This window comes from Myxine glutinosa, chromosome 2 (genome assembly GCF_964187855.1).
Source record: "Myxine glutinosa chromosome 2, kmMyxGlut1.1, whole genome shotgun sequence".
Taxonomy (NCBI): domain Eukaryota; kingdom Metazoa; phylum Chordata; class Myxini; order Myxiniformes; family Myxinidae; genus Myxine; species Myxine glutinosa.
In genome coordinates, this window is record NC_136262.1 from 61,054,165 (window position 1) to 61,081,941 (window position 27,777).

The 27,777-nt window shown below is 44.5% G+C and overlaps 1 protein-coding gene across 1 annotated transcript in view; it reads left to right on the forward strand.

Annotated features, from left to right (window-relative positions):
• Positions 1-673: 673 nt before the first annotated feature.
• The window catches only part of LOC144891045 (uncharacterized), a 99,093-nt gene continuing 71,989 nt past the window's right edge, over positions 674-27,777 (forward strand). Inside the window, exon 1 of the transcript XR_013622676.1 lies at positions 674-724. The gene's annotated coding sequence lies outside the window, so the exon portion shown is untranslated. The remainder of the gene's footprint in view (positions 725-27,777) is intronic.

The window sequence follows — 27,777 nt, forward strand, 5'->3', positions numbered from 1 at the left end:
GCTGCGAGGGCACGCCTACCGGTTCGCTCACCGCGGTGCTGGTTAGTGGTTAGGGCGGCTGACTCCACCTCCGATGATGACGACGTGCCATGCCCGTGATCTGGCGGCTCCTCCCCCCTTCTTCTCCGAGATGGAGCACATGGACAATGGCGTCTTGCGGGATAGAAAACCATTCGTACTGCTTTTGAAGGGAACGAAGGGGACCTATCTTATTTGATTAATGCAACGTAGAGTCAAACTATTGGAAACACAGCCTTACCTGAAACACATAATAATGAAATAACTATGAAGAGGGCCTATGGTTCGCTACGTGATGTTCATGGACTGACTAGGGAACGACCTTTGATCTTACCAATGAAATGGAGGTATTTACAAAGAGAATTATTTACAAAGGGTATATTCACAACAATTTACACAGTGCAGGGTTCTCAAAACCCCAACAATATATATATATATATATATATATATATATATATATATATATATATATATATATATATACATACACATATGTATGTATACACATCCTTACCCATCTTGTGTTAAACAAATAAACACAAAATGGCAGTTAAATTTATCAGTGATGTGTATCTCAGCTTATCAAAGAAATAGACTTTAAAACAACCATGTTTAATTCATTTAAATACAAACATTTTCACAGGAACGGATTGACGAACTTCAGCAACAACTCGACACACTATTGAATAAGAAAGCCATTCTTGAGGTAAGATTGAATTATATAATTATAATTTTTTTCTACTTGAAGGCTATTTTTTTCACTAAATATTATATTATAAATTAATATTCTTTTAATTTATCAGACAATATTAACCCTAATATAAATGTCTCATGCATGTCACATGTGAATTCACCCCACACATACTGTAGTTTTAGAATGTTTTTTTTTGTACAATAGTTACATTTACCATTGATATCATCCATGCAACAATGTGTGTTGGGATGCACCAGAGTCTAGACTCTAATCTAGAGGTATAGAATATATCGTGTTTATATAGAACGGATAATATAGTCAGGTTCACTATGTTTTTTCGTTCAAAATTTTGGTAGATTAGCAAAACGATACATTTTTGGAATATTCAGAGCATGAGGAATCCAAAAATTAATGTTTACATTTGCGTAGACACCTTTGCGAAAATGACACTCAGGACAGTGATGAAGATCTGTAAAAGCATATTCCTGAACGGTATAGACCTCGTAGATCCTGTGTATAGGACTTATAGTTCAATCTGATACTACCTATAACTTCCTATAACAACCTATAACTTCAAAGGACTTGCAATATCATGTATTATGTAATACAGTTATATCACAAATATAAAGACAATGGTTTTCAATTACCTTTGTTTGTTGCTTTTCTATAATCCTGAGCACTATTTTGAGGCCTTTATTGGATTCCTTGACCCAGAAAACATAGGATTAGCATATTTAATTAAGTCTCTAGGTTGACTAGAAGCCGAGATCGCACAAAATATGTATTTTATGGCGGCCATTTTCAAAATCCAAAATGGCGGCCATGCAGGTGTCTGTGCAAATGCCAACATTGATTTTCAGATTCTCCATGCTCTGAAGATTCCAAAAATGTACGGTTTGCTAATCCCAAAATTTTGAAAGAAATTATATTTGTTAACATAGTGAACCTGACGATCTTCATCACTGTCCTCAGTGTCATTTACGCAAAGGTGTCTACGCAAATGTAAACATTAATTTTTGGATTCCTCATGCTCTGAATATTCCAAAAATGTATAGTTTTGCTAATCTACCAAAATTTTGAACGAAATTATATTTGTTAACATAGTGAACCTGACTAATACCAATTGCACTGGGCCATGGGCTGACACCAGTACAGGGGTTTGCGGCCTCAGGCCAATGCGCTTTCACAAAATGACAAACATGATTTTTTTTTCAGGTTACAATTGTTGGTGCATTTGGGCCAGCTGTCCAACAAATGGGTGTAGAGTGGATATACATACCGACATAAGCCTTAGCTCCAACATAGTATGATCGCTCATCCCTTTATTTGCGTGGTGTGTAAGCCACAGACTGCTGCCGTGATCAACAACAACAACATGCATTTTAAGGCCATTTTCCCTGCTAGAGCGGGGGTTAGCCTTGCGGTCCCCATGACAATCTTCTCCATTTTGCCCTATTTTCTGCATCACTCCTTGTTAACCCCCTTGCCCGCATTTCTTCTTCCACCATCTTTAGCCAAGTCTTTCTCGGTCTTCCCCATCCTCTACTTCCTTCTATATTCATTTCCATCACTCTTCTCAACCAGTCACTTTCATCCTTCCTCAACACATGACCAAACCATCTCAACCTGTTCCTCTTCACAGCATCAATCACAGGCTCTATTCCCATCATCTTTCGCAATTCATCATTTGTCTTCCTCTCTCTCAACGATACTCTGCACATCCACCGAACCATTCGCATTTCCACCCTTTCCAGCCTTCGTTGCTGCTCGACATGCATGACCCATGTCTCGCTCCCATAAATCATAACACTTCTCACACATGCAGCATACACCTTTCCCTTCAGCTTCAACGACACTCCCCTCCTCGTCAGCACGCCTCTCAGTTCCCAAAACTTCTTCCATGCACATCTCACTCTTGCAACCGTTGCCGAGTCTGATCCACCTTCTCCATTCAGCATGTCTCTGAGGTAGCAAAATGTTTTCACACCTTCCAGCTTCACGCCGTCTCCAAGATCCGACTCAACATTTCCTCCTCCATCTGCAGCTCCCTCTGTGCACACCTTACATTTGAATGTAGCTGCCACACTGGTTAATGACCCTCTCAGACCACTACATTTTTGATGAACCCACTCAGCGCACATTGTACATTGAATGGAGTTCATTCCGACACCCTTCCTGCACAGAGCACATGGCCACTTCCCAGTACTTTCCACCTCACCACATGATTTACCACTTGCCAACACCTTCGTCTTTCCTATATTCACCTTCAGACCTTTTGTCTCCATACATTCCTTCCACTTGTTCATCTTTTCCTTCAGTCCATCCATACTTTCCGCAATCAACACCAGATCATCTGCATACAACAACTCCCACGGTAAACCCTCCTTTACGTTCTGAGCCAGTACCTCCATCACAGCTACAAATAGTAGTGGACCTAGTACCGACCCCTTATGCACTCCCACCTTCACCTCAAACTCACCACTGTTCCCGTCCTTCGTCCGTGCAGCTGTGCACGCTCTTTTGTACATTGCCATCACTACTCTGATCAACCATTCCTCCACTTCTAACTTCCTCCATGCCCATGTCAATACTTCATGTGGAACCCTATCAAATACTTTCTCCAGATAAACAAACCCAAGAAACAACTTCTTCCTCTTCTCCATGTACTTCTCCTGCAACTGCCTCACAATAAAGAGCGCGTCTGTCGTTCCTCTTCCTGGCATAAATCCAAACTGCATTTCGTCGATCTTCACTTTCTTCCTTATCCTCCTCTCCAACACCCTTTCCAATACCTTCATTCCATGCTCCAATAACTTTATCGCTCGGTACGAGCCACACTCCAGAGTGTCACCTTTCCCCTTGTATCGAGGGACGAGGGTGCTCAGTTCCCAAACCACTGGAATGCGGCCTTCTTTCACCACCAGATTACAGATCTCTGTCATTCTCTTCACACCCCAACTTCCTGCTGCCTTCAACATATCTCCCACAACTCCTGTCGGCCCTCCCGCTTTTCTACTCTTCATTGCTTTTATCGCTTCCTCAACTTCCTTCTCAGTTATCTTCTCTGCCAGTCCTAAAACTGGGTTACTCTCTATGTTGCCATCCCATTCATTCTCTGTATTCAACAGCATTTCCATATATCTTTTCCATCTTCCTTTAATTCCATCTGAGTCCACAACAATTTGTCCCACTTCATCCTTCAAGCAACTCACCCCCATAACATCACACCTCTCTTTCGCTATCTGCTTTGCAATCCTGAATACTGCTCTCTGACCCTCTTCCGAATCCAAGCGTTCTCCGAACATTTTCCTACATGCCTCCTGCGCCTTTGCTACCTCTTTCTTTGCAGCCTTCTTGGCTGCCTTATAACTTTCATGCTCTGCTTTTTCTGCTCCCGTACCCTTCGCCTTCTGCCACTCTTTGAACTTTTTCCTCTTCTCGTCAATCCTCTTTCCAACTTCATCATCCCACCACCATGTTTCCGAGTGCCTCGGTGGTCCATTTGTCCATCCAAATACCTCACCAACGGCTCCCAACAGACTATCTTTCATTGACATCCAACCACGTTCAAGCTCAACCACATCATCCTCTACCCTACTCAGCCTCTCTCTTAATGCCTCCCTTTCTGTCACCTCTTTCAACCTCCACACCTTCATTCTCAGTTGGTACTTCACCCGCCGATCTCTCCTCGCACCTTTCACCCTTATGTGGCAGACAAACAAATGGTGCTCACCACACTGTCTACAAACTCCTCAGAAAACAGGACACCAACACCATTCACGCCCTCCAGGCACCCTTGCCACACAAACTTGTATTTATGTCCCTGCCTACCCTTCACCATTCTCACACCACTTCCCTTCCATCTCGTCTCCTGCACACAACATATGTCCACTTTTCTTCTGACCAATACTTCCACCACTTCTCCTGATCTCCCTGTCATTGTCCCTACATTCCATGTCCCAAACCTCAGAAACCGATCTCCACTTCGGGCTGTACCCTGCCCATATGTAGTTGTAATTGTCATGGTTCTCTTTTTAAGGCAATGTTTTTAATGGCCGAATGCCCTTCCTGACGCCAACCCTCTTCGTCGCCTCTTACGACACGCAGGAATACGGTGTACCTATTCTAACCAGGGTACACACCAGAGGCCTGATGCCAATGTGCTTTCACAAAATGGTGCACATATGATTTTTCTTTTCAGGTTACGATTGTGGGTGGTGTTGAACCAGCTGTCCAACCAATGGGGTAAAGGCAGTCCATCCACACATACATGCATACATAGTTCAAAAACTAACTTTATTTTATGTATATTAGATGGTACCTTTTGAAAGCTAATAATAGATTTACTTGGTTGGAACAATTTTATGTAGAAGAATACATTTGTGTCCGTTTAATCTCTAAAATGCCTGATTTAAAAGCCCTCTTAAAGGAAGAAGAAGAGGAAGAAGCAGGAATGGGAGCTTAATGGCACAGTTCACAGTAACATTTATTATTCTACAACAGCAGGAATCCTTTAGAAAGGCATGGAAGGAATACACAAAATTATATATAGTAATATTTCACGAAGCAATAAAAAATATGTGAGTATACGAAAGGAGCACATAACAACAACAACAACAACAACAACAACAACAACAACACCTATCAGGGTTGCCTCTATGCGGTGGTTGTATCTCCCAAGACAAGTCAGGAGCCAAATCTTCCCCACTCTTCCCTGCTGCCCCGGATTTGTCAGGGCAGCGCACTAGCGCAGCCATGGTCAGTATGCTGATTGGTCCCTATGGACTGGCCCACTCCCTCTTGTCTCTGTCTCCCCCTCTCTCCCTTGCCCGCTCCCTCTCGTGGCATTGGCTTCAGGAAGGCAGGGGTGTACCATCTTGAATGTGGGGGATCTCGGCGTCACTCCTGGGAGATCGGCTGGCTGTCTTCGTGCCACAGGCTTGTTTGGGAGAGCTGTCCTGGGCTATAAAACAACTATGTGTTATTTTTTAAATCATTTTTTTCGCAAATTCAAATGAATACAAAATGTCTCAACATTTGTAGTTGGCATACCGATGTGGCTTCTTGTACTAATGACAAGAGGAGCTCAGCAAATTCTTAATGAGGTAAAGATAAGCATTAAATTGGTCGTTCATTCAAACAAAATGCTCAGTGACAGTGTGGTTTGAGCATCCGTTCTGAGTCTGGGAGGTCAATGGTTTGATTATGATCGTGGCTGAAAATGGTACATTGGTACATGCTGATTCCTTGCTTAATGCTCAGAATTTAGAAGATGGAGCACAGATAAACCCTGTGGGCTGAAATCCATGAAATGAGGGATATGTTTGAGATTCCTCCTTTATTGCACAAATTACTGCAGAGAGAAAAATAGCGCCCCAATGTGGCATCACTGGTACCCAGAGTGCCTTGGGAAGTTACTTCACTTGCCCGAAGGTCACCTGCTATGTTTGTCTGAAGTCAAGTGTTGTGTTGTCTAATGTCTGTTAGCGTGTGCGTGGCGCATGCGCGTGCGAGAGAGAGAGAGAGAGAGAGAGAGAGAGAGAGAGAGAGAGAGAGAGAGAGAGAGAGAGAGAGAGAGAGAGAGACACAGAGAGAGAGAGAGAGAGAGAGAGAGAGAGAGAGAGAGAGAGAGACACACAGAGAGAGAGAGAGAGAGAGAGAGAGAGAGAGACAGAGAGAGAGAGAGAGAGAGAGACTTGACTTTTAAGGTCTTTTATTACAAAAGTATAAAAAAAGCACAACAAACCAAGTAATTCAATAGCAGTCAACAAAATAATTAAATCAAGGAATTGAAAAACATGACATTAATTATAATTAGAGCAGCAAAAAAAGTTCATCTCCCTCCACCTTGCACAGGATTTCAGCTTTGCACCATTTTTGAACAAAGTGATCAAGCCGAGAACTCTCTCGGTAAAAATTAAATTCAATTTTAAGGCGGGCAGACACAAGGCCTTTAAAGGCTAACAAAATTCTGCATTCCGGTGAGCTTGTCCCAGAGACCCGACTCTTCCGCATAATATATATCGCGAGTTTCGCCTCGGCAAGTAAAAAATTAACGATTTGAGAACCGACATTCTCGTTAGACACAGGCATGCAGTACACAAAAAGATAAGAAGAAAAACAAAAACCGAAATTCTGGAAGACATATTTCAGGAGTTGAAAAAGTGGAGCCAGCCTTTGGCATCCGACATATGCATGGAAAGTGACCTCGGAGTGATGGCAAAAAGGGCAGTCATCAGATGTCACGAGGTTCAGTCGTTTAAGAAACGCGTTGGAAGGCAAAGAATAGTGTGCAAGCCTCCACTGTATATCACCAGCACGTTTAGACACAGGTAACGCGTACATTGACGACCAGGTAGGAGAGGATGGAGCCCCTGCAGGTAGAAGCTCTTTCCAGTGGGTGGTCAGTGGGCTATTGGGGTTAGCAGAGATGACAACATTAAGACATTGCACATACAAAGTAGCCTTTGCACAGGCTTGTAGAGGCTTTGTGGAAGGAGCACCAGAAAAACAAAAATCAGGGAAGTCAGGGTGCATTGTTTTTGTGTTCTGAACATCATGCAGTAGAGGCCATGATAAATTAAAAGAGATGAACACTTTAACAATTGAACGAAGAAGTTGTCCAATTAGTCGGGCTGAGGTAACGTTGCATACTTCCGAAATCTGGTTGGGGGTCTGCCATCCAGAATAAGTATGATTAACAAAATCCTTGACAAGAAAAAAACCAGATTCGATAAAAGATTGAATTAGGGACCTACTTTGGCAATCATGGCAAAATAGGCTGTTGTAGAAAACGGGTTCACACATTAAATTCCAAAATTTATATGTATCCTTGTTTCGTACTGGGAGGAGGCACTGACCGGCATTCACGAGACTTCGATAAAAGGAGGGCAGCAAGGAGATGTCTATTCGCTGCAGATCGAGTAGAAAGAGCTCGGGGCCACACCTGAGCTTACCCGCTTGCTGCAACAAACAAGAAGCCAGGGGCCGCCAAGACAGGACTTCCTTGTAGAGAAGTTGGCGCAAGGTGGTTAGTCGAAAAGCCAGTATTTTACTGGTAATGTCCACAAGTCCTTGACCTCCTTTATCCAAGGGGACACTTAGAAGATCAGCTCGGAGCCGGTGCATACCGTTCCAGAAAAAATTAACAAGGATACGCTGCAAGTTAATGACTAGCGATTTGGGCGGTTGTAAGACAGTCATCCGATGCCAGAGTTTGGAAGCAGCCAAGTTATTAATTATCAGCACTCGACCTCTATAAGACAGTAGGCTGGACAATCTTTTCCAACAATTAAGGATATGGGAGATGTGATCAACCATCTGATCCCAGTTCTTTAAGGAAAAGGTCTCATTTCCAAGAAACACACCGAGATGTTTAACGCCATCATACCTCCACTGCAAAGCATTAGGCAGGGAAGGTGGGATAAATAACCCAGAAGGACCAAGACACAAGGCTTTACTCTTACTCCAATTGACAGTAGCAGAAGATGCCAAATTGAATTCACATAGAGCACTTGTGAGGGCAGCAATGTCAGACTGAGTGTTAACAATCACACACAAATCGTCAGCATACGCAAGCACCTTAACAGGATTAGCAAGAGGTGTCACCATGAACCCAGAAAGTTTGTGGCGTAAGTGAATCAGCAAGGGTTCAATAGAAAGTGAATACAGGTACCCGGAAAGAGGGCAGCCTTGTCTAATACCTCGCTGAATAGGAAAAGGTGAACATAAACTGTTGTTAATGTTCACCAAACTAAAGTTGTTGTGATACAGCAGCTTGATACAAGAAATAAAGAAGGAACCAAACCCGAACCCCTTCAAAACTTCAAGTAAATACAAATGGTCAACACTATCAAAGGCCTTTTCCTGATCTAAAAAGATCAGCCCGGTGTTAACATTCTGACAATGACAAATCGAAATCAAATCACGAACAGAAAAAATATTATCAAATATCGATCTGCCGGGAATACAATAAGACTGGTCGGGGGATACAACGTACCCAATTAAGGTTTTTATGCGATTAGCGAGTAACTTAGACAGGATTTTGTAATCAGTACAGAGTAGAGAGATCGGGCGCCAGTTCTCAACAAGTTGAAGATCTCCCTTTTTAGGGATTAATGAAATGATGGCACGTCTGCAGCTCAAGGGAAGTTCACCAGTTTGTATACTTTCTATGAAGACAATTAGTAGACATGGTCCCAGCAAATCCCAAAAGGTGCTGTAGAATTCCACTGGCAACCCGTCTAAGCCAGGTGCCCTGCTGGTGGGCAAGGTCTTTAAAACACTAGTGAGTTCGTCCAATGTTATTTCGCCTTCAGCAGTCGAATTCTGTGTCTCAGTAAGTGTAGGCAAGGATGCGGTAAATGAATGTATGTGGTTTGAGAAAGTGTGCTTAGAGGAGTAGAGGTGAGAAAAGAAAGTCTTAATAGTAAGTTTGATGTCACTTGGATCAGTCAAAATCCTTCCGCCAGCAGAACGCAAGGACAATATTTGTTTTTGTTTTTTTGAGGCAGTTTCCAGCTTGAAGAAAAGTCTGCTCGGGTTATTTAGTTGTTGCAAATGAGTCATTCTCATCCGAAGGAGTGCACCCTTTGCACGTTCGGCCAGTAATTCATTTAACAGGGCTTTCTTTTCATACAGCATCTGCTGCTGCCCATTATTATGAGAGGATGACACTTTGTTTTGCAAGTGAAGAATTTGTGTCTTCACCAGATCTATATTTACATCGTGATCCTGAGTACTGTGTCGTGAGAAATTTTGACAAAAAACTCTAATTTGAGCTTTAGCGTTGTCCCACCACTGACGTAAACACGAGAACTCTTTATCCATCGTGATGTAATGTGCCCAAAAGGCCCTAAAGGATGCAACAAAGAATTTGTTTTGAAGAAGTGTTGTGTTGAACTTCAAATAAGGGCTCACCACCTTTATGAGTGGCAACTGAAAATGCATAGTGATGATGTGGTGATCGGAAAACCCAGATGGGAGAATAGAGGTGTTTAAGACGAGGTTGAGGAAATGGTCAGAAACGTACAATTTATCAAGTCGAGCTAGCGACACTAAGTTGTTAGAGCAGCGACACCAAGTAAATTGTTGCTGCATCGGATGTTGCAATCTCCAAATGTCTGTCAGCTTGAATCTTGAGATTGAGCGAACGAGAGGTCTTGTACTGGCTGCATGTGGCTCAGCTCCATTCCTATCAAGGGAGGGGTTAAGTGTGCAATTGAAATCTCCTCCAAGACATAGAAAGTGGTCAGGGGGAACACCAGCAAGATACGAGTCAAGACAGTCAAAAAAGGAAGATCTTTCAGCATTTGTACTTGTTGCGTACACATTGATTATTGTGAAAAGCTGCTGACCAACAGAGAAAGTCAGCCAGGCTAAATATCCCTTCACAATTTCTTTAAAGGAAACCGAAGTCAAGGGAAGAGTTTGCCGAAAGAAGATGGCTATCCCAGCAATTGGGCTTGATAGATTGCTAAAGAACCAATGCCCTTTAAGAAACAACTCCCACTCAGCTGAAGAACCTTCAGTAGAATGAGTTTCCTGCAACAACAAGATGTCAACCTTGTTGCACTCGATTAGTTGTTTAACTTGCACTTTACGAAGAGACGTGCGACCACCGTTGATATTAAGGCTGGCAATGCGTAGTTTCATTGTGATGGGGCACCGGCAGGACATCAGCCATTGTCTTTGAGTTCGCTCCGAGCACGACTTAAAAATTTCCTTAACCGGTGACGTTGAGGGTCTGCAACGTTGTACCGATCCAGTCTAGAAATCATTAGTCGAGCCACTTGAATGAAATCTTCTAGGACTAGAAAATGATCTTTAATTTTGACCCCCTTTTTGCGAAAACTTTTGTGTAAGAAGGCGTAAACGGCATCGGGAGATACTGAGGAATCAACCTCAAGGTTGTGAGGAGGAACATCGCTGCCTGTGTTGCTTAAGGTCGAAGCAACAGAAGATGTTCCATCAGACTCGTAACCCATGCTGTCAACCACAAGTTCCTGCGGTTCTTCAGGAGCAATTTGTTCAGATGCTGCAGGTACAGCCACCTCCAGATCACAATCAATTTGTACATCCGGTGCATCGATTTTAACTGTGGCATCTGTGCATGGTGGGGGTTGGGAGAGGGTCTCATCGACTCCACGAGGGATCTCCGGTTCATCAAGCACAGTGGGAGTAACAGTTTCATGTGTACTCACAACAGGAGTGCAGGGCTGCTCAGGAGGTGAGTCCATGGGAATGGGTTCAGGTGATTGTTTGGCAGGTGTTCTTACCACTTGCGCATAGGATGGAGACCTCTTGGGTTTCACTTGATTGTCTAATTTGGTATCAATTGCGTGAGCATTTTGCGAAGGAAGTGATTCCTGTCCCTCAGGTGAAGAAGAAGAGTCCCGTCTTTCAGGCGTAGGAAGAAATTCCTGTCCTTCAGGTGGTGTGGTGTTCTGATTGGACGCTGAATTGGCATCAGGGAGATTATTCGGACAATCCCTCCGCAGGTGTCCATGCTGATTACAGGCATAGCACGTTAACACCTCTGTTGTTGCATACATTTGATAATTGTAGTTATCATGTTTTATCGTGAATTTAACATCAAGGTCACGACGGTTTTCGTTCAAAATCATAAATAATTGACGCCTGAAGGAATAAACGTGTTTGTAACGATCGTCACGGCACCGTAAGGGAACCATTGAAATGCGGGACACGACTGTGCCGAAATTACGAAGAGCAAGCTCGACTTTTTCATCCTCCAAAAATGGAGGAATGTTGGAAACCAGAACTTTTACTGATGGCGAATCAAACGGTGAAACTGGGATGAAAATATCGGGCTCGACGGATAAACCCGATTCCACAACACTCGCAACCATTGCTTGTTGTAGCACGAAAACAACAACTTTCTTGTTCATTCTCGAAGCTGCAAGAACATTTTCAGCTCCGATAATTTCACTGACGGCGATAATAATCGCCTCGACCGCAACATGAGCTGGAGGGACGCACGTGAGGCCATGCTTCCTGCTCAACGATCCGAACGCGGTACTGCGAGAACGGACGCTCGTCATGCCGGCCTGGGCCGTGATAAGGATGGCGACGGCAAAGTGAGAATGTAGTTAATTCAAAAAACAGTTCTCGTCACTTTACACGAAGCGATAAGAACATGTGGATGCAATGGAAAGCAACAAACTCACTTACCATCACCCACCGCATGCGCTCTGTCTCTCTCTCGTCTCAAGGAAGGGAGGGAGGGAAAAGGTAATACAGGGGAAAGGTTTGAGCACAGGGGAGGAAACACGAATACGAATGAAGTAATGATATGAGAACACCAGGGGGGTCTTGGGGGCGAGGGAAAGGTTGAAATAATAAGGGAAAACAGCCGGAACACTCGACAGCCAGAGCAACTCACACCTCCCCGAACTGCACAACCGCCATCTTGCCACGCCCAACACACGAACGGCCAGCAGGGGGCGAGAGAGAGAGAGAGAGAGAGAGAGAGAGAGAGACAGAGAGAGAGAGAGAGAGAGAGAGAGAGAGAGAGAGAGAGAGACAGAGAGAGAGAGAGAGAGAGAGAGAGACTTTTGTATCCTTTTATTATAAAAGTATGAAACCATTCCACAAAGCAGTGTTAAACCAAGCAACGAGTTCAAAGAAACATTGTATAAGGATCATAAACACACCAAAAAAGAACAAAGGATATTCAAAAGAAATCAGCAAGTATAAAAATTTTACCAACCAAAGGTGAGGACACAAACAGAAACCACAAACAATTTTAAAGGAAATGCTCACGCAAGAGCTATGAACACATCAAGAGCAAATTAAGCGTTTGATTAAATAAAGTGAAAAATTGAGAAAGGGAAAGAGAGGGGGGGAGAGAGAGAAGGGGAGAGAGAGAGGGGGAGAGAGAGAGGGGGAGAGAGGGAGGGGGAGAGAGAGAGAGGGAGAGAGAGAGAGACTTTTTTTTTCTTTTTTTTATTGGTGATCCCAATGCGATCCAAATGGACAGACCAGGAGACAAACCTCGCACAACCAGTAGCCGGGAGCGACAGAGCATCCGTGTCCTTCCCAACCGTGTTCCTTTCTGAATGCACCATGTAACACGTCACCATGTTCACTGCTGGAGGAATGTTTGTGAGCGCATTACATCATAACACTTTTCAGATATGTTTTCCTTGATGAACTTGGGGACTTGTGAGCCACTCCAGAGGTGTTGGAAAAAGGCCGATCGTAATGGGCAGGTGCTCCATCTTGGAGGTGCTCCATCTTGGAGGTGCGCCATCTTGCAGGCACGCAATGTTGCAGGTTATTCATCTTGCAGGTCATCCATCTTGCAGGTGCCCCATCTTGTAGGTTCTCCATCTTACAGATGCTCCATCTGTATGAAGCTTTGGAGTTGCAAGCTTTCTGGGGCTACAGCGGTGATCAGTTCACTCATTTACCCCCGGGTCGAGCTGTAACCCCCCCCCCCCCCCCCCCCACAAATTTGGAGAGAGAGAGGGGGGGAGAGAGAGAGAGAGAGAGAGAGAGAGGGGGAGAGAGAGGGAGAGGGAGAGAGAGAGAGAGAGAAACATTCGACATTTGTCCCCGTTTGTTGCCAGGAAAACATTGTTCACAGTGAAAACCCAAAAAACAATTCAAGGCGATGGCTGTACAAGTTTAAAATGGGAGACAAGATAAATCATAAATTCATTGTAAGAGAACCATCAGCCAGTTGACATAAGGATGCCTTGACACACCACCGTTGTGAGAACACTGTGCAATCATTCGATTGAAACTCAAGATTTACACGCGATGTGACGAAGGCTTTAAAGAGGTGAACAGCATCATCAACAGAATTACAGGCATTTTGCATCCTGTGTTTTCTCGACAAGTATATGGCAAGTTTTGCTTCAGAAGACAAATAGTTGGCTAAAAGGCACTCATCTTTACACAGGCGGGAAGTGGTGAAACCGAAGATAAAAACACAATGCGTAAAAATTAGGCCAAGCCCCCGGACCACACGTGATAAAACTGTAAAAAGGGGTGCCAACCGAGGACAATCAACAAAAATGTGAGAAATGGTTTCCGTCGCACCGCAAAACGGACATAATTCCGTGTTATCGGAACATATGCGATGCGATAAAACATTTGATGGTAAAATGTAGTGCGCCAGCCGCCATTGTAAGTCTCCGGAGCGCTTGGCGATGGGGGCCTTGTACATAGTAAGCCAATTGATTGTGGTGAAAGGAGTGGTCCGGAACATTCTCCCCCAGTGCGCTTGCGGTTCTGCGGGTCTATCGTGAACAAGGGTAAAAACACACAAAGCATAAACACAAGATTTCTCCATCAAATGAAAAGAGGTGAAGCCCTGAAAATGAAGTAGAAGTCTGGGAAAGAGAAATTCGGATAAAGAAGGGCTAGCTTCCGCCTGTGGGGCCCATTTTAGCCCGGTTCCCTTGAAAAAACGCAGGATCACAGAAAAGATCCTTCCTATGACTCGAATGGATCGAACTCCGGTGGCTACAGCAATGTCAGCAGCTGGCTTCCACTTGTAAGGAAAAGGGGTTCTGAGATGTTTAACCTTGATGCATCCGACGTCGATAAACTTTTGCATAAAAGCACGGTTACTGCAGACCCCTTCAAATATGGGGTTTAGAAAGATGGGCTCGTTTAAAAACAGCTCAAGAGAATAGTTCCTGTTGTCACGGCGAACAGGAACCGCTTGCCATGCCTCCAGCATACTCCTATAGAATAGAGGAACTGGTGTTACATCAACTTTCGTGGTGTCTATAAGGAACAGTTCTTGGTCATAGTTGAGTTTCCCTGCTTGCTGAAGCAGGCAGTGAGCCGACGCTTTCCACGAGACGTCGGTGTACAGCAGCCTACGAAGTGAAAGGAGGCGAAAAGCCATCACTTTGCTAGAAACAGCAATCAGTCCATGTCCTCCTTGAGCAGCAGGCAGGCTGAGCACACCAGGTCGAAGCCAGTGCTTACCTCCCCAAAAAAAGTCGATAAAAGTAGCTTGTAGCTTTTTGAGAATGAAATCTGGGGGCTGCAGTGCCATTAAAACATGCCAAAGCATTGATGCCGCAAGATTATTTATAACAAGGGTTCGGCCTCGATAAGAAAGTTGACAAAGTAAACCCCTCCATTTCAGCAACCGTCTCTCAGTTTTGATTATAAGAGACTCCCAGTTTTTTAAAATGAAGTTTCCAGGGCCAAGAAAAACACCGAGATAAAGGATTCCATCCCTTGTCCATTCAAGTTGTTCGGGCAGAGTTGGAGGAATGGCTCCATTTTGTGGACCAAGGTAAAGAGCACTGCTCTTCTTCCAATTGACCTTTGCAGAGCTTGCCAAACTAAATTCATGGACACATTGGACCAAGGCGGAGACATCTTCATCCGAATGAACGATTACGCAAAGATCGTCCGCATAAGCGATCACCTTAACTGGGTGCGCCATTGGTTGCGGAAGGAAACCGAGAAGACGTGCACGCAAGCGAACAAGCAAAGGTTCAAGTGCGAGGGAGTACAGGAGGCCAGACAAAGGACATCCTTGGCGAATGCCTCTACTGGCCGGGAAAGGTGGACATAAAATATTGTTAACCTTGAGTAGACTAAAGATATTATTATACAGTAACTGTACGTGAGAGATAAAATTTTCTGGAAACCCAAACCCACGTAAAACCGAAAAAAGATAAAAGTGATCAATGGTGTCAAAGGCCTTTTCTTGGTCTAAAAAAACCAAACCAACATTTCTTTGTTTAAGATCACAGATATCAATTAAATCACGCACGATAAAAATACTGTCATGTATTGTCCTTTTCGGAACACAGTAGCATTGATCGGGGTGTATGATGTCGCCAATCATGGGCCTGAGCCGGTTGGTAAGAGCCTTGGAGAAAACTTTGTAATCCGTACAAAGCAGTGAGATGGGACGCCAATTTTGCGGTTGCTGGAGGTCTCCTTTCTTTGGGACCAGGGCGAGTACCGCCCTACGACAGCTTAGCGGCAGTAAGCCTAATCGTAGGCTGTCAACCAAAACTTCGAGTAACTCTGGTCCCAGGAGGTCCCAGAAAGCTTTGTAAAATTCTGCAGGTATCCCATCCAAGCCAGAGGCCTTACCTGAAGGTAAGGTTTGTAAAGCAGCATGGAGTTCTTCCATGGTTAGCTCCTTGTTCAGTTGCAGGCACGCAGACTCTGACAAGGTGGGTAAGGAGGAAGTCAAGGATCCTGTGATCTCGTTATCGACTCCCTTGGCGCGATACAGGTCAGAGAAGTAGTTCTTGAGGGAATACCTGATGTCTTTTTGATCGTGCGTTATTCTTCCTTCCTTCGTCCTTACTGAAGTTATCTGCTGACCTCTCTTAGTTCGGACTTCCAGTGCAAAAAAGAACTTGGAGGAGGTATCCAAATGACACAGGTTCTCCATTCGGAGACGAATCAGCGCTCCTCTAGCTTGCTTTGCACATCGATCAGCAAGAAGAGCTTTTTTCTTCGCCAGCAGAGAGTTCGTTCTCTCAGTACTAGAAGCCAAGAGGTTGGATTGCAAGGATAATATTTCCTTGGCAATCAGGGATTGAAGGGCAGAGTTGTGTTGAGTACGATAAGCTCCATATTGTTGGCAAAACAATCTCATCTGTACTTTGGCATTGTCCCACCACTGCCCAAGGCGGGGGAAGGATGGTTTACGTTGGAGCAAGGCCCTCCAGAATGCATGAAATGCATCAACAAACATTTTTTCTTCCAAAAGGCTCACATTAAAGGTCCAGTAGGCAGCACCACGATTCCGAACTGGTAGGCAAGCACAAAGCGTAACCATGTGATGATCTGAGAAGCCACTCGGGACAATGTCCGCGCCACTCACGATATTCAGAAAAATACTGTTAATATAGAACCGGTCCAATCTTGCGAGCGAGAGGCGACTCTTTGAGCACCGACACCACGTATATTGGCGGACAGAAAGATTGCGGATTCTCCACACGTCAACAAGGGAGAACTTGGACAAGGATCTTAACAGAGGCACTGCGCTTGCTGGGTGAGGCTCCTCTCCATTACGATCAAGGGCAGGGTCCACGGTACAGTTAAAATCTCCACCCAAACAGACAAGTCCATTAAAAATCAATGTGCATGAGAGATGTTTCCAACTTAGTATAAAAGGCAAGTCTTTCTGTGCTATCACTAGGTGAGTAAATGTTCAGTACCGTGTGTTTAAAACCATTGTGTGTAAAAGTGACTGAAATTAAATACCCTTTGATTATGTCATTAAAAACTATATGAGAGCTACAGAAGGAAGGCTGTAAATAGACAGCTACCCCAGCCCTTGGGTGTTCCAGACTACTAAAAAACCATTTTCCTTTCATTATCCTTTGCCACTCCCCCACACAAGAGGAACTACATCTTGTCTCTTGTAGAAGTAGAATATCGATGCGATTTTCCTTAACAAACTGTTTAACTTCAATTTTCCTTAGGGAAGAACGTCCCCCATTAATATTCAAACTGGCGAAGGAGAAAGCCATGATATAAGGGTGTATATAAACGTGTCAAACAGCTTGGCTGGGCTACATCTGCAGCTCCTTCTTTGCTTTCAAGATACATTTCCGGAGACGATAGACCTGTGATTCGGTCACGCCAAGCTGTCCGGCTTTAACAAGCAGTCGCTTCGCAGAGACCACAAAGCCGATTAGGTCAGGGAAAAAATCTTTAATTTTTACCCGTTTTTTCCGAAAAGTGTCCTGGAGAAATTTTATGATCTCGGAGGGTGGAACACTGGTCTCACCCTCCAAATCTTGGGGAAAACCCGGGTCATTCCAGGCTTCGACACTCCCGGCAGAGGCGAGCGACGAGGTCCCGTCCGAATCACATTCCGAGTGTCGGTCCATGTCCATGACATCAATTTCATGCTCCTGATATGGAGCTGGTGGCTTCACAAGGGAAACGTCACATTCCGCACCCAAAGCAGAAGGAAGAGGAGTATGTGGGGGAGGAGGAGGAGGGGGGGCGGGAGGATGAGGAGGGGGGGGCGGGAGGAGAAAGAAGGGGGATGGGAGGAGGAAGAGGAGTGGGAGGAGGAAGGAGAGTGGGAGGAGGAGGGGGGGTGGGAAGAGGAGGAGGAGTGGGAAGAGGGAGAGGAAGAGATGTACTATCAGGAGAAGTTTCACATTCTGCTGGGGGCAAACCCGGCACGTCATCAGCTGATGCCTTACACTCTGATTCACCTGGGCTCGAGGTTGTCTGCAACTCAGGAACGTCACACACCTCACCCCCAGCAGGAAGAGGGACAAGAGTGGACTCGGCGTTCACATACACGGTGCCTGTGACCACGGGAGTGGTCACATGCGCTTCCTGTTGCACCACACCAACTTCCTGTTCGAGTTCACCAACTCCACAAGCAGAAGCATTATCATCCTCCAGAGCAAGAACGTCGAACCGATTTTCGGTTTTAAAAACCTCAGATATTGCTGCTTCCAAACGGGACTCGTCATGTTCGTCAGCCGGTGCCATCTTTTTTGGACAGCTCGCTGCCACATCCTGACTGTTATCAGTTAAATGTTTTAATTTATGTTTCCTTTTATAAGGAACAACGGTAAAACCCTCACCATCTGCCTGGGGTTGAGCCACCCCCACCGCCGACGGCTCAGGTAAATTACTCGTGTTTGAGGCATCACGAGGGTCCCCGACTCTAGATGGACCACTTTTTGTGTTAATGGTCTTCACCGGTATCGATGCATCACCGGCGGTATTCTTGGGGCAAACGTTTTTTAAATGCCCCGATTCACCACAATTAAAGCAAGTTATAGTTTCCGTTGCAATATAGATTTGATAATTGCGGTTTTTATATTTCAACGTCATAACTGCATTGAGTGATTGAGCGTTATCTATCTATAATTCCACTAATCTCTGTGTGTATGTTTGTTTGTATGTTTGTATGTTTGTATGTTTGTATGTTTGTATGTTTGTCTGTGACCGCTGTTTCTCGACAACTACCGGTCCGATATACTTGAAACTTGCCAGGTATATTGCTGGGGACCCGAGGATGTGCCTTTTCAAGGTTTTAAATTAATCGCAGAAGTAGTTACCGAGCTATGTCCAAAAAACGATTCAACCAATCAGAGAGCAGCGAGCTATCACGTGTGCCGAACGTGGCGAACAGACTCTGCCTCGGATGGCACATTTGAGAGCGTATTCATTTATTTCCCGTCGGCAAACTATGTTGGCGCTATGTTGGCGTTAAACGATGTTTTAAAACTAATTAAAACTAATTTGCGATTCTTTCGCTTTCCTGCGATATGCGACCTTCCGGACAGTCAAATGAGGACGTCACTTCCGGACTTACGTAGCGGCGAGCGGGCGCCATTTGGAGGAGCTGGGAGGACTCAGTCGTGATAGAGTGAGCCTGAGTGAGTATATCAAGACAAGAACAAGATCTAGAAGGAGGTATGTACGGTGCGATTCATATAATATATTGTTTAGTTATCGTCGATGAGGAATTTGGGGGCCCGATTAACTGCAGCGCCATCTGAGCTGCGGCGTCGGGACGATACATTCATTGTACGGTAACATCATGCACTTACGGGCACGTCCTATATATATAGTACGGGCATGCCCTAGTCTATCTATAATTCCAGTAATCTCTGTGTGTGTGTCTGTATGCGACCGCTGTTTCTCGACAACTACCGGTCCGATATACTTGAAACTTGCCAGGTATATTGCTGGGGACCCGAGGATGTGCCTTTTCAAGGTTTTAAATTAATCGGACAAGTAGTTACCGAGCTATGGCGATTTCTTTACCAAACTCCGCAAGCCGTTCGCTTTGGACCAAACCATTGCATGTAAATAGAGGGGGGGATTGTCACCGTACTCGCAAGCCGTTCGCTTTGGCTTTGCGAATGGACCAAACCATTTCATGTAAATAGAGGGGGGGGGATATAATTTTAGATATATATATAGTACGGGCATGCCCTAGTCTTTTAAAATGATATAACAATGACGTCGGAACGACATAACATGCCGAACCGAGGCGTCAGAGCGAAGACGAAGCGGAACCATCGAGACCCGCGACACAACTGTGCCAAAGACACTTAGTGCAGAGACTATCTCTTCACAAGTGAAAAAAGGAGGGATATTGGACAGAGTTAACCGAACGGCCATTGTGTCCAAAGGATTAACGTTAACAAAAATATCCGGCGAGACGGTTAAACCGATTTCAACCGCCTGGGCCACGTGTCGCACGTCCGACAGGAAAACCACGATGCGATGATTCATTTTTGAAGCTGCAAGAACATTCTCGATTCCAACAAGGTCTCCTAAACCAATCACCACATTCTCAACACTAACTCCATCAGGTGGAGTAATTATCACTCCCTCTTTACGAGTGAGCGACTCGTACACACTATTGGACAAACGTCCGTTTGCCATAGCTGAAAAAAAAATAAGGGAAGTTTAAGTTTAAACAAAAAGAAACCTGTCACAAGCAACCAGCAAGTGAAGGTAAAGGAAAAAGATAAGGAAAAGCAATATATAAATGAGGAATCGAAACCACCGACGAGCAGTTCGACCAGAAAAACAAGGCAAATGAAACGCAGGCCCAGAAACCGAAGGTTTCAACAACAACCTGCGAAAACACTTACCGTGCGCTCTCCCGCTCTCTCTCAAGTCTCAACACACACAGGAAACAAGGGGAAAACTTTACAATCAGAAACAGGGACACAATGGAGTGAATAAGGGAAATAGGAAACAGCCAACACAGAGCACTCACGACACGAAGCGAGCAGACGCCATGACACCGCACCCAACGCACTGACAGCCAGCAGATGGCGCGCGAGAGAGAGAGAGAGAGAGAGAGAGAGAGAGAGAGAGAGAGAGAGAGAGAGAGAGACAGAGAGAGAGAGAGAGAGAGAGAGAGAGAGAGAGAGACTTTTGAAGTCCTTTTATTATCAAAATAGTACAAAAATGTATTTATATCTTCACACCAATCAAAATTGCAAGAAAAAGCAATGAAATGAAAAGAAAAGGTAACAGAGGCATCACGGCACACAATTTGCCAAAATAAACCATTAACTTTAAGCAACCTACAAACACATTACCAGTTGGTTCTCACGAACCTCGCACAACCCTTCATGACACCAAGTATTGGCGAATTCATCAAGATCGTTTGCATCTTTATAGAAAAAAAACCTCTAGTTTAAGTCTTGCTGACACAAGGGCATTGAAAAACAACATTACATTGCATTCCCCGGCAGGTTTTCCATTCAATTTCTCCCTTCTTGAGAGGTATATTGCCAGCTTGGCTGTTGCGACCAGAAACCTCATTAACATATTCTCCTTGCTTGGCTTGGCATCAAAGCCGAAAATAAAAGAACGCAACGAGAAAACAACCCTCATTCTGTGTGCCACAAGATTAAAGCACCGAAACAAAGGAACCAATCTCACACAATTAATGAAGGCGTGGAACACGTCCTCCGTGCATATGCAGAATGGGCAACATGTGGATGTAGGAGAGAAATGGCTGATTAACTTATTAGAGGGGACTATCCAGTGGATCAGTCTCCATTGGAGATCACCAGATCTTTTACTTATGAGCTTGCTATACATGGAGTTCCATACAGGTTCAGAGGGGGGTCCCACAGGCAACAGTTTCTTCCACCGGATTGCTCCATTTAGCGGCGTATCCCCCAGCAGTAACTTGACACACGATTTGTATAGCTCTTTACTGCTGGTTTCTTGAAAGGGGCTTATCCCCATGCTAACCGGGGGTAAGTCTTCCAACTTGAAGTGCACCAGTAACCCAGGAAAAATCCACTCGTCGTGCAATGGTTCGAGCTCGTGGGACCAGCATACTCTCAGCCGTACCCCTATTCGTATCACCTCTCTCACCACTTTTGCAGTCACTCTTTCAGACCGAATTCCTGCTAGCTCGGCTACTTCTCGAGCTGATTTCCACCCGCAACCTGAAACTTGCCGGAGGTGCCATACTTTTGTGATGCCGGCAGTTATGAAATGCTGGCAGAGGTCCCTACTTTTGGGTATGTTTGGGAAAAGCCGATTGCAGAACAAAGGCTCTTGTGCAAACATATGAATATCGTAGATGTCTTCTTGACGGCACACAGTGAGGTTCTGCCAAGCATTCAACACACTCTGATAAAAAACAGGAAGAGGAGATGTGTCGACTTGTTGAAGCAGGACCAAGAAACATTCGCGGCCATATCCCAGCCCACCAGCTTGCCGCAAAATGTGGGTGGCCAAAACATGGTTTGGTAGTTGTTCTTTCACCAAAAGTTTTTGCACAGTGCATAGCCGAAAGGCCATTATGCGGCTCCTGATGTCGACCATACTCTGGCCACCCTCGGCCAATGGACGGCATACAACGTTTGGCCGTAACCAGTGATGCCCTCCCCAAAAGAACTCCAACAGTTGTCTTTGCACTTCCTTCACCAAGCCTTCTGGTGGTTGCAGGCAGATGAATCTGTGCCACAGGAAGGAGGCGACGAGGTTCTTGACTACCAAAACTCGGCCCTTATACGAAAGGTGAGGCAGGGCTCTCCTCCATCTACTCAATCTCTTCTTTACGCGTTCAGCGACACCTTCCCAGTTTTTCTGGCTGTACTGTGGGGATCCAAGGAACACTCCAAGATAGCGAACACCTCCATCCACCCACTTTAAACTTGCAGGAAGGTGTATTGGCGGGTCTTGCGCCATTCCAGATGCGCTGTCCCTGACAGAGGGAACCCATAGCGCTTTGCTCTTTTCCCAGTTGCACTTCAACGAGGAAGCTAAACCAAACAAATGTAGGCACTTAGCCAGAGCTGCAATGTCGTTATTGTTTTTAACAATGATTGCAACATCATCAGCATACGCCGATACAACAACTGGAGGATGATCAGGAGATATACTCATTCCAGAAACGTTATTCCTTAGTGACACGAGAAGTGATTCCATTACAAGGGTGAACAGTAAGCCGGAGACGGGGCAACCTTGCCTTACCCCCCTTTGAACCTGTATGGGAGAACAAAGCTCATTGTTCACCTTAACTAAACTGAATATATTGTTGTACAATAAAGCAATATAAGTTCTGAAATTATCTCCAAATCCACAGGCTTCAAGCACATGATTTAAAAAGACATGATCGATGCTATCAAAAGCCTTTTCTAAATCAAGAAAAATTATACCAAAATCATTCTGCACACAGTTGCCATCTATGAGATCTCTAATGAAAAATATGTTATCATACATAGATCTACCTGGAATACAATAACTCTGATCAGGGTGAACCAAATCGCCAATTACCCTTTTAGCTCGATTCGCCAGAACTTTTGAAAGGATTTTATAGTCAGTGCATAGTAGAGAAACAGGTCTCCAATTCTTCATTTGTCGCAGATCACCAGCCTTTGGAAGAAGGGACATCACCGCTCTTCTCATACTTAAAGGCAATTCTCCATGAGTCAGTGATGATTCAAGAACATGCATCAGTTCTGGACCTAATAGTTCCCAAAATTCCTCATAAAATTCAGCCGGCAGACCATCGATTCCAGGGGCTCTTCCCGAGTCCATTCCAGCCAGGGCTTGCGTTAACTCCTCGAGCGTAATTGGCGAGTCCATATCCAGCCGCTGGGACTCGGTTAACGAGGATAGGTGAGAGGTTAAAAGTCTCATTGTTTCCTCACAAACGACCTGTTTTGAAAACAGTTTGGAAAAGAAGTCCTGAACACATAACCGTCTGTCTCTGGGATTAACAACGACAGTTCCGCCAGGATTAATTACCGAAAAGATGTTCTTGGGTGCTTTACTGACAGAGTCCAGACGAAAAAAAGCTTTGCTAGGGGTATCTAAAACCTTTAAGTTCTTAACCCTTAGTCTGAGCAACAACCCTGCTGCTTTCTCCTGGATTAACTCTCTCAACTGAGTCTTCTTTTCTAGTAACAATTGGAAGTTTCTTGCATTATTATTTTTAGCAAGTTTACCTTCGAGCTGTACAATGTCAGCCTCCAAACAAGTCATTGTTATATTCTTCACATTTGTAATGTTAGCTCTGAACTGTTGACAAAACACCCGAATCTGGGCTTTCGTATTGTCCCACCAAAGATTAACAGAAGAAAAAGAGGGCTTTCTTTGGATTTGATTAGCCCAGAAAACTTGGAAGGCTTCTTTAAATAGACCATCTTCTAGAAGACTAGTATTAAATTTCCAGTATGCACTTTTATTTATTGACTGAGGAAAAAGAAACCCCATGGTTACTAGATGATGGTCTGAAAATATTGACGGAAAATAATCTGGAGAGACTATAGCGTTTCTAAAGGGTGAGTTTATATACCATCGGTCGAGTCTCGCGAAGGACACTCTTCCTCTGGTGATGCGGCTCCAGGTGAACTGAGGTTCATTGGGGAAAAGTACCCTCCATACATCTAGCAAACCCACCCGAGAGAGGAAAAGGGATAAATCAATACATGATTCGGGATGAGGTTCTGCCGAGTTCCTGTCCATTACAGGTTCAAAGGTACAGTTAAAATCACCCCCGATACACGTACATTGGTTTAGGTCAACTGTCTGCAGGTGATTAATCACAGACGCAAAGAAAGCTTTCCGTTCTGTGCTCTCACTTGGTGCATACACATTGAATAATGTGAAATGGAAGTTATTAACCTCCAGTTCAAGAGAGCTGAATCGGCCTTTAATGATCTCCTGGAAGAGGATTGACTCAGGTACTAGCCCTGGTCGAAGTACGAACGCAACACCTGCCGAAAGGGAAGACAGGTTGCTAAAAAAGCACTGTCCCCCAAAAACGCGACACCAATCATATTCTACGTTTTGGGTGATGTGCGTTTCCTGCAGTAAAAGTACATCGACGTTTTTGCGCCGAAACAAACTTTGCACTTGAGCTTGGCGGTTTGGGTTTGCACCTCCACCATTAATGTTCAAGGTGCCAAAGGTAATTTGCTTCATTCCTTATCAAAGGGTTTGATTGGGTGTTGCGAAATCTCAAGACTGGCTTTTGTAATAAATTTCCTGAGTCGGTGAAATTGTGACCTTGTTAGTGGAAAATCCTTGCCCTTTCTTGTTATTTCCTTTGCTGATTGAATAAATGAACCTAAATCGGGAAATGTATCCCTGATAACTACATTTCGCTGTCTATAGGTTTCATTCAAAAAGGAGAGTACGAGTTGAGGAGATATCATTGGCTGACTCAACTGAGACTGAGACAACTCAGGCACCTCCTCATCCTCATCAGATTCCGACAAGTCTGACAAGGTCCCTCCAGGATCGAGGATGTCGGCCTCCGTGGTCACTATGGGAATTGTCAGTATCTCTGGGGATTCGCTGGAGAACTCCACTGTGCAATCCACGATGCCCTGGTGATATTTGTGCTCGTCAGAAGTTGAAGCCTCAGTTTCATCCTCTTGTGGAGCACAATCTACCGAATCGATGAACGACTCGGTAACACAGTTTTGAATCTGCATCGGTAGAGCAGCACTGCAGAGGGATGAGTCAGTCACTGTCTGCTCGTTCACAGTGACTGATGTCAATGATCGTAATGGTTCGTTCGAGGGTTTATCAACGTGTTCAGCATTGCAACTTATTTCACCCCTATAGCAATTTGCATCCACAGAGTTTGTACACGAACCTTCAGACATATTATCCTCAGTTGCAGCACCGGATTCACCATCCCTTTTTTCAAACCCGATGGAAGCATTAGGAACACATTGAGGTGTGTGTTCAGCTACACTGGCCTTCTCCAATACCACCTTTTTAGGATTACTGGTAGAAAAATTATCAACCGACGCCCTTCGTTTTTTAGAACCAATAATAGGGTCCTCCTCCATTCCTTCACTACATGAGGGAATCGCAGCAAAGGTTGTACGAGTTGGGGTCGCTTCGGTTTCCGTGACAGGAAGTGAAGTGCGATCGTTTTTTGGACTCGGGATATGCGCATCGATGCTGCTATTGTTCGTCTCACTGCAGGAGGGAACAGCAGGAACCGGCACACTCACAGGATTAACTCCAATCGGTTGAATAGAAACACGAGTATTATCCTTTTTACAATCGGTGTATGCGTGGCCATTTTCCCCACACTTTGAACACGAAACCTTGGGACAAAAACGTTTAACGTGACCAAAGGCTCCACAGTGAAAACACGTTAGTGAGGCTGACGAGGCGTACATTTGATACTCCCGATCGTCGGATTTTACTTTAAATGAAATATTTAACCCTGTATCATCACCACGATCGGGAAGTACCATGTAAACTTGGCGACGGAAACTCATTACGTGTTTTATCCTCTCGTCTCGGCTCTTCAGAGGGATCATGGACATTCTTGACACAGCTGTTCCATAACGAGAAAGGACTGACATTAGTTTGTCGTTTGGTATAAAAGGTGGTACGTTTGATACAACGATTTTCATCGCTGGAGTATCCATGGGGGACGCTAACATAAACACACCACCTTCTGTGGCTAAACCTGCACTCACGACGTCATGAACAAAGTTTTCTTCGGACAGGAAGATAACAACTTTTTGATTCATTCGTGAGGCAGCTCGGACATGCTCGCACCCGATTATTTTCCCCACTGCGAGTACCACATCCTCAGTGAGGACTCCTTCTGGTGGAACACACACAAATGCATGCTTCCTCGTTAGGCTATCGAACGCCTCTAACCGAGAGCGTGCATTCGCCATACCAGCGAATTCAACACCCCCACTTGTCCGAACCGGACAAGAAGGTAACAAACCAAAATAATCAAACTAAAGTAAGTAATAAACGTGCATTATAAGCACAAAAATGGCTTACAAAACGCCGTCGAAGCCAGTAGGCCGCACCCAAAACGGGCCCGCTCTCAATCCTCTCTCTCTCGAAGACAAGGGTGTAGAACGGATGAAAAACAAAATGCCAAAGTACACAGGATAGGAAGGAGAGGGAGGGGGGGGGCAGGGGAGGGCAGGAGAGAAGGAAAACTCGCAAAGAACTCACTACACCACAGAGCAGTTGCTCACAGCCGCCATGACGCCACACCCACCACAAACGGCCAGCAGGGGGCACGAGAGAGAGAGAGAGAGAGAGAGAGAGAGAGAGACTTTGACTTTTTAGACTTTTTATTACAAAAATATAAAAATACAAGCCAGTCGGTGAAGATACTATTCAATACAGGCACAATAATCAAAAATACAGAAAAGAAAAAGAGATAATGACAGGAAATCAAAACAGTCCAATGAACTAGAAAAGAAAAACAACAACAGAAAAACCGACCACACACTGATTCAATCCCAACAAACCTACAAATATATCAATAATTCATTCTCCTGCACCATGCAGATCCCATCAAAACACCAGATGTTCATAAACTCATCAATACATTTCTTTCTTCCAGAATCACAAAATTCAAGTTTGAGTCTTGCAGATATCAAGGCATTAAAAAAGAACAAGACATCACATTGCCCAATCGGCTTTCCTTTCAGTTTTTCCTTCCTCGATAAATAAATTGCCATTTTCGCCGTGGCCACTAAAAACAAAAACAACATATGTACATGTTCTTTCATATCATTGAAACCAAAAATAAATGATCGCAGAGAAAAAGTGATCTTCATTTTTCCAGCCATGTAGTTCAGCCATTGAAATAAAGGCACAAGCCTTGCACAATCAACGTATGCATGGAACACATCCTCTGTGTAAACACAGAACGGGCAACACGTAGATATGGGCGCGAAATGACTCACTAATTTATTAGATGGAATGATCCAGTGTATCATTCGCCACTGGAGATCACCTGTCCTTTTGCTTACCAGCTTACTGTATACTGATTCCCATGCAGGCTCAGATGGGAGTCCTTCCGGCATTAGCCCTTTCCACCTGGCCACTCCATTTAACGGTGAGTTCCCAAGCAGAACTGCAGTGCATAACCGATACAGGTCTTTACTACTGCATTTCTGAAAAATGTTTTGTCCCTCACTAATTGGGGGCAAGTCTCCGTGACTAGGCTGTACCAATAAACCAGGAAAATGCCAGTCATTGGATGTCACCAAAACTTCCTGGGTCCATCTTAGTCCAAGTTGGAAGCTTTTCTTTACTATTCCCTTTAGTATTCTTCCGATTATTCTGTTTGACCA